The sequence below is a fragment of the Piliocolobus tephrosceles genome, chromosome 7 (assembly GCF_002776525.5).
Source record: "Piliocolobus tephrosceles isolate RC106 chromosome 7, ASM277652v3, whole genome shotgun sequence".
NCBI lineage: Eukaryota > Metazoa > Chordata > Mammalia > Primates > Cercopithecidae > Piliocolobus > Piliocolobus tephrosceles.
The window spans coordinates 77435171-77446344 of record NC_045440.1 but is presented as its reverse complement, the minus strand read 5'-3'; positions in this window follow the sequence as shown (position 1 = coordinate 77446344).

Genomic DNA, 11174 nt, shown 5'->3' with positions numbered 1-11174 from the left:
AAAAAAAAAAAAAGAAAAAAAAAAAAAAAAACTTGGTAGTTTAACTTTCTGCCTTCCCATTTCAATGTTTTTTATTCCTTTCTCTTGCCTGATTGCTCTGACCAGGACTTCCACTAATGTGTTGAATAGGAGTGGTGAGAGAAGGCATCCTTGTCTTGTGCTGGTTTTCAAGAAAAATGCTTCCAGCTTTTGTTCATTCAGTATGAGGTTGGCTATAAAATAGATGACTCTTTTTATTTTGCCATATTGTTCCTTTAACACTTACTTCATTGAGAGTTTTTAACATGAAAGGATGCTGAATTTCATTGATAGACTTTTCTGCAATTATTGAGATAATCATGTGGTTCTTGTTTTTAGATCTGTTTATGAAACAGTATGTTATAATGCTAGTTGTGGTGTGGAAACTACTCATATCCTGAGTAGAAAGGCTGAAAGACAAAATTATATTAATAAAACCCACCGCAACTTTTCAGGAAATAGTAAAATAAGATATAACAGAAACAACAAAAAGTTAAAAAGTGGGGGGATGAGATTAAAGTATAAAGTTTTTATTAGATTTCTCTTTGCTTGTTTGTTTATTAATTTGTTTTTGCAGTGAGTGTTAAGTTGCCATTGGTTTAAAATAATCAGTTATAAGGTGTTATTTGCAAGCCTCCCGCCAACCTCAAATCAAAAACTTCCCAAAGATACACAAAATATAAAAAGCAATAACTTAAAACATGCCACTGGAGAAAGTCACCTTCACAATAAGGAAGGAAGGAAGGAAGAGAAGGCTACGAAACAAAGAGAAAAGAATAACAAAATGGCAGTAGTAAGTCCTTACTTATCAAGAATAAAATTAAATATAAATGGACTAACTTCTCTAATCAAAATACATAGAGCGGCAGAATGAATAAAAAAATTAAGACCCAACAATCCATTCCTTGCAAGAAACACACTTTCACTATAAGGAAACACATAACTGAAAAGAAAGGAATGGAAAAACATATTCCTTACAGTTGAACCAAAAAAAAAAAAAAAAAAAAAGCAGGAGTAGCTATACTTATAGAAAACAAAATAGATTTCAGACAATTCTACAAAAAGAAACAAAGAAGGTCATTATATAATGATGAAGGTATCATTATATAATGATCAAGAGGGTATAACAACTTTAAATATATATATACCCAACACTGTAGCACTCAGATATATAAAGCAAATATTATTAGAGCTAAAGAGAGAGGTAGATCCCAATATAATAATAGCTGGAGACTTCAACACCCAATTTGCATCATTGGACAGACATTCCAGACAGAAAATCAACAAAGAAACTTTGGAATTAATCTGCACTATGGACCAAATGGACCAAATAAATTAGAGAACATTTCATCCAACAGCTGCAGAATGCACACTCTTCTCCTAGCACATGGATCATTCTCAAGGACAGACAATACATTAGGCCAAAAATAAGTTTTACATTCTTTTTTTAAAATTAAAATATTATACAAATGTCTGCTCTTATCAAAATGGAATAAAACTAGAAATCAATAAGAAGAGGAACTTTGGAAACCATACAAACACATGGAAACTAAACAGTATGCTCCCAAATGAACACTGGGTCATTAAAAATTAAGAAGAAAATTTAAATATTTCTTGAAACAAATGAAAATGGAACCACAACATACCAAAACCTATAGGATAGAGCAAAACAGTATAAGAAGAAAGTTTATAGCAATAAGCAACTACATCAAAAAGTAGAAAACTTCAAGTAAACAACCTAATGATGCATCTTAAAGAACTATAAAAACAAGAAAAAAACCAAAGCCCAAATTATCAGAAGAAAATAAATAATAAAGATCAGAGCAGAAAAAAATGAAATTAAAAGAAAAAATACAAAAGATCAAAAAAACTAAAAGTTATTTTTTTAAATGATAAACAAAATTAACAAATCTTTAGCCAGACTAAGAAAAAAAAGAGAAGGCCCAATTAAAGAAAATCAGAGATGAAAAAGGATACATTATAACTGATACCACAGAAATTCAAAGAATTATTAGAGCCTACTGTGAGCACCTGTATGTCAATAAATTGGAAAACCTAGAAGAAATGGATAAATTTCGAGACTAGTACAGCCTACTAAGATTTAACCATGAAGATATCCAAAACACGAACAGACCAATAATACGTAATGAGACCAAAGCTGTAATAAAATGTCTTCCAGCAAGGAAAATCCTGAGATACTATGACTTTACTGCTGAATTTTACCAAACTTTTAAAGAAGAACTAATATGAATTCTGCTCAAACTATTCTGAAAAACAGAACAGGAGGGAATACTTCCAAACTCATTCTACAAGGCCAGTATTATTCTGAAATCAAAACCATACAAAGACACATCAAAAAAAGAAAACTACAGGCCATTAACCCTCCAAAATTTTGTTGATCCAAAAACCTCAACAAAATTCTAGCAGACCAAATTCGACAATACATATGCAAAATCATTCAGCATGACTAAGTGGGATTTATCCGAGGGATGCAACGATAATTCAACATACGTAAATCAATCAGTATAATAGGTCATATCAACAGGATGAAGGATAAAAATCATATATTAATTCAATTAATGCTGAAAAGGTATTTTATAAAATTCAACATCCTTTCATGACAAAAAGCCTCAAAAAAACTGGATATAGAAAGAACATACTTCAACACAGTAAAACCATATACAATAGCCCCACAGGTAGTGTCATACTGAGTGGTATAAAACTTAAAGTCTTTCCTCTAAGATTTGTAACAAGACAAGGATGCTCACTTTCACCACTGTTATTCTATCTAGTACTAGAGATCCTGGCTAGAACAGTCAGAGAAGAGAAAGAAACAAAGTGTACCCAAATTGGAAAGAAAGAAGTCAAATTGTTCTTGTTTGCAGATGATATGATCTTATATTTGGAAAAGCCTAAAAACTCCTTGAAAAATGTGCTAGAATTGATGAAAAAAATTCAGTAAAATTGCAGGATATAAAATCAGCATACAAACATCTACAGCATTTCTGTATGCAAACAGCAAATAATCTGAAAAGGAAATCAAGAAAGTAATCCCATTTACAAGAACTGCAGATAAAATAAAATACCTAAGAAGCAAGATAAAATAAAATACCCAAGAATTAACCAAAGAAGTGAAAGCTCTCTACAATGAAAACTATAAGACATTGATGCAAGAAATTGAAGAGGACACACACTCAAAAAATGGAAAGATATTCTATACTCATCAGTTGGAAGAATCAGTATTGTTAAAATCTCCATACTGCCCGAAGCAGTCTACAGATTCAGTGCAATCTCTCTCCAAATATTAAAGACATTCTTCACAGAAAGAGAAAGAAATTCTTAAAATTTATGTGGAATCACAAAAGACACAGAATAGCCAAAGCCATTCTGAGCAAAAAAAAAAACAAAGCTGAAGGAATCATGTTACCTGACTTCAAGTTATACTACAGATAAATAGTAGCCAAAACAGCGTGATACTAGCATAAAAACAGGCACATATACAAATGGAACAGAATAGAGAGCTGAGAAATAAGTCCATACATCTACAGTGAATTGATTTTAAACAATGGCGCCAAGAACATACACTGGGGAAAGGACAGTTTCTTCAATAAATGGTGCTAGAAAAACTGGATATCCATTCAGAAGAATGAAACGAGACTCCTCTCTCTCACCATATACAAAAATTAAATCAAATGAATCAAAGACTTACATCTAAGATCTTAAACTATGAAACTACTAAAAGAAAACTTTGGGGAAACTCCAGGACATTGGACTGGACAAAGAGTTTTTGAGTAATACCCCACAAGCACAGGCAACCAATGCAAAAATGGATAAATGGGATCACGTCAAGTTGAAAAGCTTCTGCAAGGCAAAAAAAAAAAAAAAAAAAAAAAAAAAAAAAAAAAAAAAAAAAAAAGAAAAAAAAAAAAAAAAAAAAAAAAAAAAAAAAAAAAAAAAAAAAAAAAGTGAAGAGACAACCCACAGAATGAGAGAAAATATTTGCAAATTATCTATCTAACAAAGGATTAATAATCAGAATATGTAAGGAGCTCAAACCACTCAATTTTTTAAAAATGTAATAAATCTGATTTAAAAATTAGGAAAAGATCCAAACGGACGTTTCTCAAAAGAAGACACATAATGGCAAACAGATATATGAAAAGGTGCTCAACATCATTGATCATCATAGAAATGCAAATCAAAATTGCAATAAGCATCTGGTCTGTGCACCCAAGATGGCAGAATAGGAACAGCTCCAGCCTCTAGCTCCCAGCGTGAGCCACCCAGAAGATGGGTGATTTCTGCATTTTCAACTGAGGTACCAGGTTCATCTCACTGGGGTGTGTTGGACAGCTGGCGCTGATTCTCGGGTGCAGCCCGACCAGCAAGAGCTGAAGCAGGGAGAGGTATGCCTCACCTGGGAAGCACAAGCGGGAAGGGAATTCCTTTTCCTAGCCAAAGAAAATTGAGACACACAACACATGGAAAATCAGGTAACTGCCACCCTAACACTGCACTTTACCAAGGGTCTTAGCAAACAGCACACCAGGAGATTATATCCCACACCTGGACCAGAGAGTCCCACGCCCACGGAGCCTCCCTCATTGCTTGCACAGCAGTCTGAGATCTAACTGCAAGGCGGCAGCAAGGCTGGGGGAGGGGCACCTGCTATTGCTGAGGCTTAAGTAGGTAAACAAAACTGCTAGGAAGCTCGAATTGGGTGGAACCCACCACAGCTCAAGGAGGCCAGCCTGCCTCTGTAGACTCCTCCTCTGGGGACAGGGCATAGATAAACAAAAAGTAGCAGAAACCCCGGTAGAGGCAAATGCCCCTGTCTGACAGCTTTGAAGAGAGCAGTGGATCTCCCAGCACTGAGGTTGACATCTGAGAATGGACAGACTGCCTGCTCAAGGGGGTCCCTGGCCCCTGAGTAGCCTAACTGGGAGACATCCCCCACTAGATGCAGACCGACACCTCACACCTCACATGGCGGGGTACACCCCTGAGATGAAGCTTCCAGGGCAAGAATCAGATAGCAACACTAGCTGTTCAGCAATATTCTATCTTCTGCAGCCTCTGCTGCTGATATCCAGGCAAACAAGGTCTGGAGTGGACCTCAAGCAAACTCCAACAGACCTACAGCTGAGGGTCCTGACTGTTAGAAGGAAAACTAACAAACAGAAAAGACACCCACACCAATACCCCATCAGTACATCACCATCATCAAAGACCAAAGGCAGATAAAACCACAAAGATGGGGAAAAAGCAGCGCAGAAAAGCTGGAAATTCAAAAAATCAGAGCACATCTCCCCCCTCCAAAGGAAAACAGCTCATTGCCAGCAATGGAAAAAAGCTGGATAGAGAACGACTTTGATGAGGTGAGAGAAGAAGGCTTCAGTCGATCAAACTTTTCAGAGATAAAGAAGGAACTACATAACCAGCGAAAAGAAACTAAAAACCTTGAAAAAAGAATGGATGAACAGATAACTAGAATAATCAATGCAGAGAAGATCTTAAAAGAACTGATAGAGATGAAAACCTAACACAAGAACTACGTGAGAAATGCACAGGCTTCAGTAACCGACTTGATCAACTGGAAGAAAGAGTATCAGCAATTGACGATCAAATGAATGAAATGAAGTGAGAAGAGAAGTCTAGAGAAAAAAGAGTAAAAGAAATGAACAAAGCCTCCAAGAAATATGGGATTATGTGAAAAGACCAAATCTACGTCTGATTGGTGTGCCTGTAAGTGATGGGGAAAATGGAACCAAGTTGGAAAACACTCTGCAGAATATCATCCAGGAGAACTTCCCCAACCTAGGAAGGCAGGCCAACATTCAAATTCAGGAAATACAGAGAACGCCACAAAGATACTGCTCGAGAAGAGCAACTCTAAGACACATAATTGTCAGATTCACCAAAATTGAAATGAAGGAAAAAATGTTAAGAGCAGCCAGAGAGAAAGGTCAGGTTACACACAAAGGGAAGCCCATCAGACTAACAGCAGATCTCTTGGTAGAAACTCTCCAAACTAGAAGAGAGTGGGGGCCAATATTCAACGTTCCCAAAGAAAAGAATTTTCAACCTAGAATTTCATATCCAGCCAAACTACGTTTCATAAGTGAAGGAGAAATAAAATCCTTTACAGACAAGCAAATGCTTAGAGATTTTTGTCACCACCAGGCCTGCCGTACAAGAGATCCTGAAGGAAGCACTAAAAATGGAAAGGAACAACAGGTACCAGCCACTGCAAAAACATGTCAAAATGTAAAGTCCATTGATTCTAGGAAGAAACGGCATCAACTAGCGAGCAAAATAACCAGCTAATATCATAATGACAGGATCAAGTTCACACATAACAATATTGACCTTAAATGTAAATGGACTAAATGGTCCAATTAAAAGACACAGACTAGCAAATTGGATAAAGAGTCAAGACCCATCAGTTTTCTGTATTCAGGAGACCCATGTCACATGCAGAGAGACACATATAGACTCAAAATAAAGGCATGGAGGAAGATCTACCAAGCAAATGGAAAACAAAGAAAAAAGCAGGGGTTGCAATACTAGTCTCTGATAAAACATACTTTAAACCATCAAAGATCAAAAGAGACAAAGAAGGCCATTACATAATGGTAAAGGGATCGATTCATCAGGAAAAACTAACTATGCTAAATATATATGCACCCAACACAGGAGCACCCAGATTCATAAAGCAAGTCCTTAGAGACTTACAAAGAGACTTAGACTGCCATACAATAATGGGAGACTTTAACAGCCCACTGTCAACATTAGACAGATCAACGAGACAGAAAGTTAACAAGGATATCCAGGAATTGAACTCAACTCTGCACCAAGCGGACCTAATAGACATCTACAGCACTCTCCACCCCAAATCAACAAAATGTACATACTTCTCAGCACCTCATCACACTTATTCCAAAATTGACCCAAGCACTCCTCAGCAAACATAAAAGAACAGAAATTATAACAAACTGTCTCTCAAACCACAGTGCAATCAAACTAGACCTCAGGACTAAGAAACTCAATCAAAACCACTCAACTACGTGGAAACTGAACAACCTGCCCCTGAATGACTACTGGGTACATAATGAAAAGAAGGCAGAAATAAAGATGTTCTTTGAAACCAATGAGAACAAAGATACAACATACCAGAATCTCTGGAACACATTTAAAGCAATGTGTAGAGGGAAATTTATAGCACTAAATGTCCACAAGGAAAAGCAGGAAAGATCTAAAATTGACACCCTAACATCAAAATTAAAAGAACTAGAGAAGCAAGAGCAAACACATTCAAAAGCTAGCAGAAGGCAAGAAATAACTAAGATCAGAGCAGAATTGAAGGAGATAGAGACACAAAAAACCCTCCAAAAAATCAATGAATCCAGGAGCTGGTTTTTTGAAAGGATCAACAAAATTGATAGTCTGCTAGCAAGACTAATAAAGAAGAAAAGAGAGAAGAATCAAATAGATGAAACAAAAAATGATAAAGGGGATATTACTACTGATCCCACAGAAATAAAAACTACCATCTGAGAATACTATAAACACCTCTATGCAAATAAATTAGAAAACCTAGAAGAAATGGATAATTTCCTGGACACTTACACTCTCCCACGACTAAACCAGGAAGAAGTTGAATCCCTGAATAGACCAATAGTAGGCTCTGAAATTGAGGCAATAATTAATAGCCTACCAACCAAAAAAAGTCCAGGACCAGACAGATTCACAGCCACATTCTACCAGAGGTACAAGGAGGAGTTGGTACCATTCCTTCTGAAACTATTCCAATTAATAGAAAAAGAGAGAATCCTCCCTAACTCATTTTACGAGGCCAACATCATCCTGATACCAAAGCCTGACAGAGATACAACAAAAAAAGAAAATTTTAGACCAATATCCCTGATGAACATCGATGCAAAAATCTTCAATAAAATACTGGCAAAACAAATCCAGCAGCACATCAAAAAGCTTATCCACCATGATCAAGTGGAATTCATTCCTGGGATGAAAGGCTGGTTCAACATATGCAAATCAATAAATGTAATCCAGCAAATAAACAGAACCAAAGACAAAAACCACATGATTATCTCAATAGATGCAGAAAAGGCCTTTGACAAAATTCAACAGCCCTTTATGCTAAAAACTCTCAATAAATTTGATATTGAAGGAATGTATCTCAAAATAACAAGAGCTATTTATGACAAACCCACAGCCAATATCACACTGAATGGGCAAAAACTGGAAGCATTCCCTTTGAAAACTGGCACAAGACAGGGATGCCCTCTCTCACCACTCCTATTCAACATAGTGTTGGCAGTTCTGGCTAGGACAATCAGGCAAGAGAAAGAAATAAAGGGTATTCAGTTAGGAAAAGAAGAAGTCAAATTGTCCCTGTTTGAGGATGACATGATTGTATATTTAGGAAACCCCATTGTCTCAGCCCAAAATCTCCTTAACCTGATAAGCAACTTCAGCAAAGCCTCAGGATATAAAATCAATGTGCAAAAATCACAAGCATTCTTATACACCAGTAACAGACAGAGAGGCAAATCATGAATGAGCCCATTCACAATAGCTTCAAAGAGAATAAAATACCTAGGAATCCAACTTACAAGGGATGTAGAAGACCTCTTCAAGGAAAATTACAAACCACTGCTCAGTGAAATAAAAGAGGACACAAACAAATGGAAGATCATACCAGGCTCATGGATAGGAAGAATCAATATTGTGAAAATGGCCATAGTGCCCAAGGCAATTTATAGATTCAATGCCATCCCCATTAAGCTACCAATGACCTTCTTCACAGAATTGGAAAAAACCGCTTTAAAGTTCATATGGAACCAAAAAATATCTCGCATTGCCAAGACAATCCTAAGCCAAAAGAACAAAGCTGGAGGCATCACGCTACCTGACTTCAAACTATACTATAAGGCTACAGTGACCAAAACTGCATGGTCCTGGTAGCAAAACAGAGATACACCCCAATGGAAAAGAACAGAGCCCTCAGAAATAATACCACACATCTACAGCCATCTGATCTTTGACAAATCTGACAAAAACAAGAAATTGGGGAAGGATTCCCTATTTAATAAATGGTGCTGGGAAAATTGACTAACCATAAGTAGAAAGCTGAAACTGGATCCTTTCCTTACTCCTTATACGAAAATTAATTCAAGATGGATTAGAGACTTAAATGTTAGACCTAAAACCATAAACACCCTAGAAGAAAACCTAGGTAATACCATTCAGGACATAGGCATGGGCAAGGACTTCATGTCTAAAACACCAAAAGTAACAGCAACAAAAGCCAAAATTGACAAATGGGATCTAATTAAACTAAAGAGTTTCTGCACAGCAAAAGAAACTACCATCAGAGTGAACAGGCAAACCACAGAATGGGAGAAAATTTTTGCAATCTACTCATCTGAAAAAGGGCTAATATCCAGAAACTATAAAAAACTCAATCAAATTTACAAGAAAAAACAACCCCATCAAAAAGTGGGGAAAGGATACGAACAGACACTTCTCAAAAGAAGACATTCATACAGCCAACAGACACATGAAAAAATGCTCATCATCACTCGCCGTCAGAGAAATGTAAATCAAAACCACAATGAGATACCATCTCACACCAGTTAGAATGGCAATCATTAAAAAATCAGGAAGCAACAGGTGCTGGAGAGGATGTGGAGAAATAGGAACACTTTTACACTGTTGGTGGTACTGTAAACTAGTTCAACCATTGTGGAAAACAGTGTGGTGATTCCTCAAGGATCTAGAACTAGAAATACCCTTTGACCCAGCCATCCCATTACTGGGAATAAACCCAAAGGATTATAAGTCATGTTGCTATAAAGACACATGCACACGTATGTTTATTGCAGCACTATTCACAATAGCAAAGACTTGGAATCAACCCAAATGTCCATCAGTGACAGACTGGATTAAGAAAATGTGACACATATATACCATGGAATACTATGCAGCCATAAAAAAGGATGAGTTTGTGTCCTTTGTAGGGACATGAATGCAGCTGGAAACCATCATTCTCAGCAAACTATCCCAAGAACAGAATACCAAATTCCACATATTCTCACTCATAGGTGGGAATTGAAAAATGAGATCACTTGGACATAGGAAAGGGATCATCACACACCTGATCCTATTGTGGGGTGGGAAGGGGAAGCCAATTATAATAAATCACTTCACACACAAATTATATTAGTTCTATTTCTCCAGAGTAACAAACAACTTCTTAGAGGTACCACTTGACAGAACTTTAGTATAATTGTTCTACATAGATCTCACTTTCTTGGAACTAACCTAACTCTGTTGTTATTCGTTAAAATATAGACCACAGGCACACTGATTGACTTGACACATCACAGTACACTAGGTTAGTCTGCCATATTGGTGGCATACTAATAGCACCTGCTGAAAAGAAGCTAGTAAATATTTTTAATACCTTAACAAGGCACGTATATGAAAGTGAAAGAGAGATAACCCTATGAAGATCCAAGAGCTTTCCAGGCTGATAAAATTTTTCTGGACCTTACTGATGTATCCTATAAAATTAAAGGGTCATTATAGAAAACAGCATGGCGTTTTCTCAAAAAAAAAAAATAAAAATAGAACTTCCAAATGATTCAGTAATCCAACTACTAGGGATATAGCCAAAGGAAATGAAATTAGTATGTCAAAGAGATCTGCACTACCATGTTCATTGCAGCATTATTCACAATAGCCAATAGCCAAGTTATGGATTCAAACTGAGAGTCCATCAACAGAATATATATATATATAAAATATTATATATATCATTATATATTATATATAATATTAAATATAATTTTCCATTTTCCATTGGTACTATATATATTATATAATACATTATAAATATTATATATTATATATAGTATATGTTATATATTATATATAAAATATTTATATTATATATAATATATAATGGAATACTCTATGGAATATATATTATATATAATGGACATCAAGAGTTAAAATTATAAATATATATAATGGAATGCTATTCAGCCGTAAAAATGAAGGCGATCCTGTCATTTGCAACAATATGAATGAAGCTGGGGAACATTATATTGAGTTAAATAAGCCAGGCA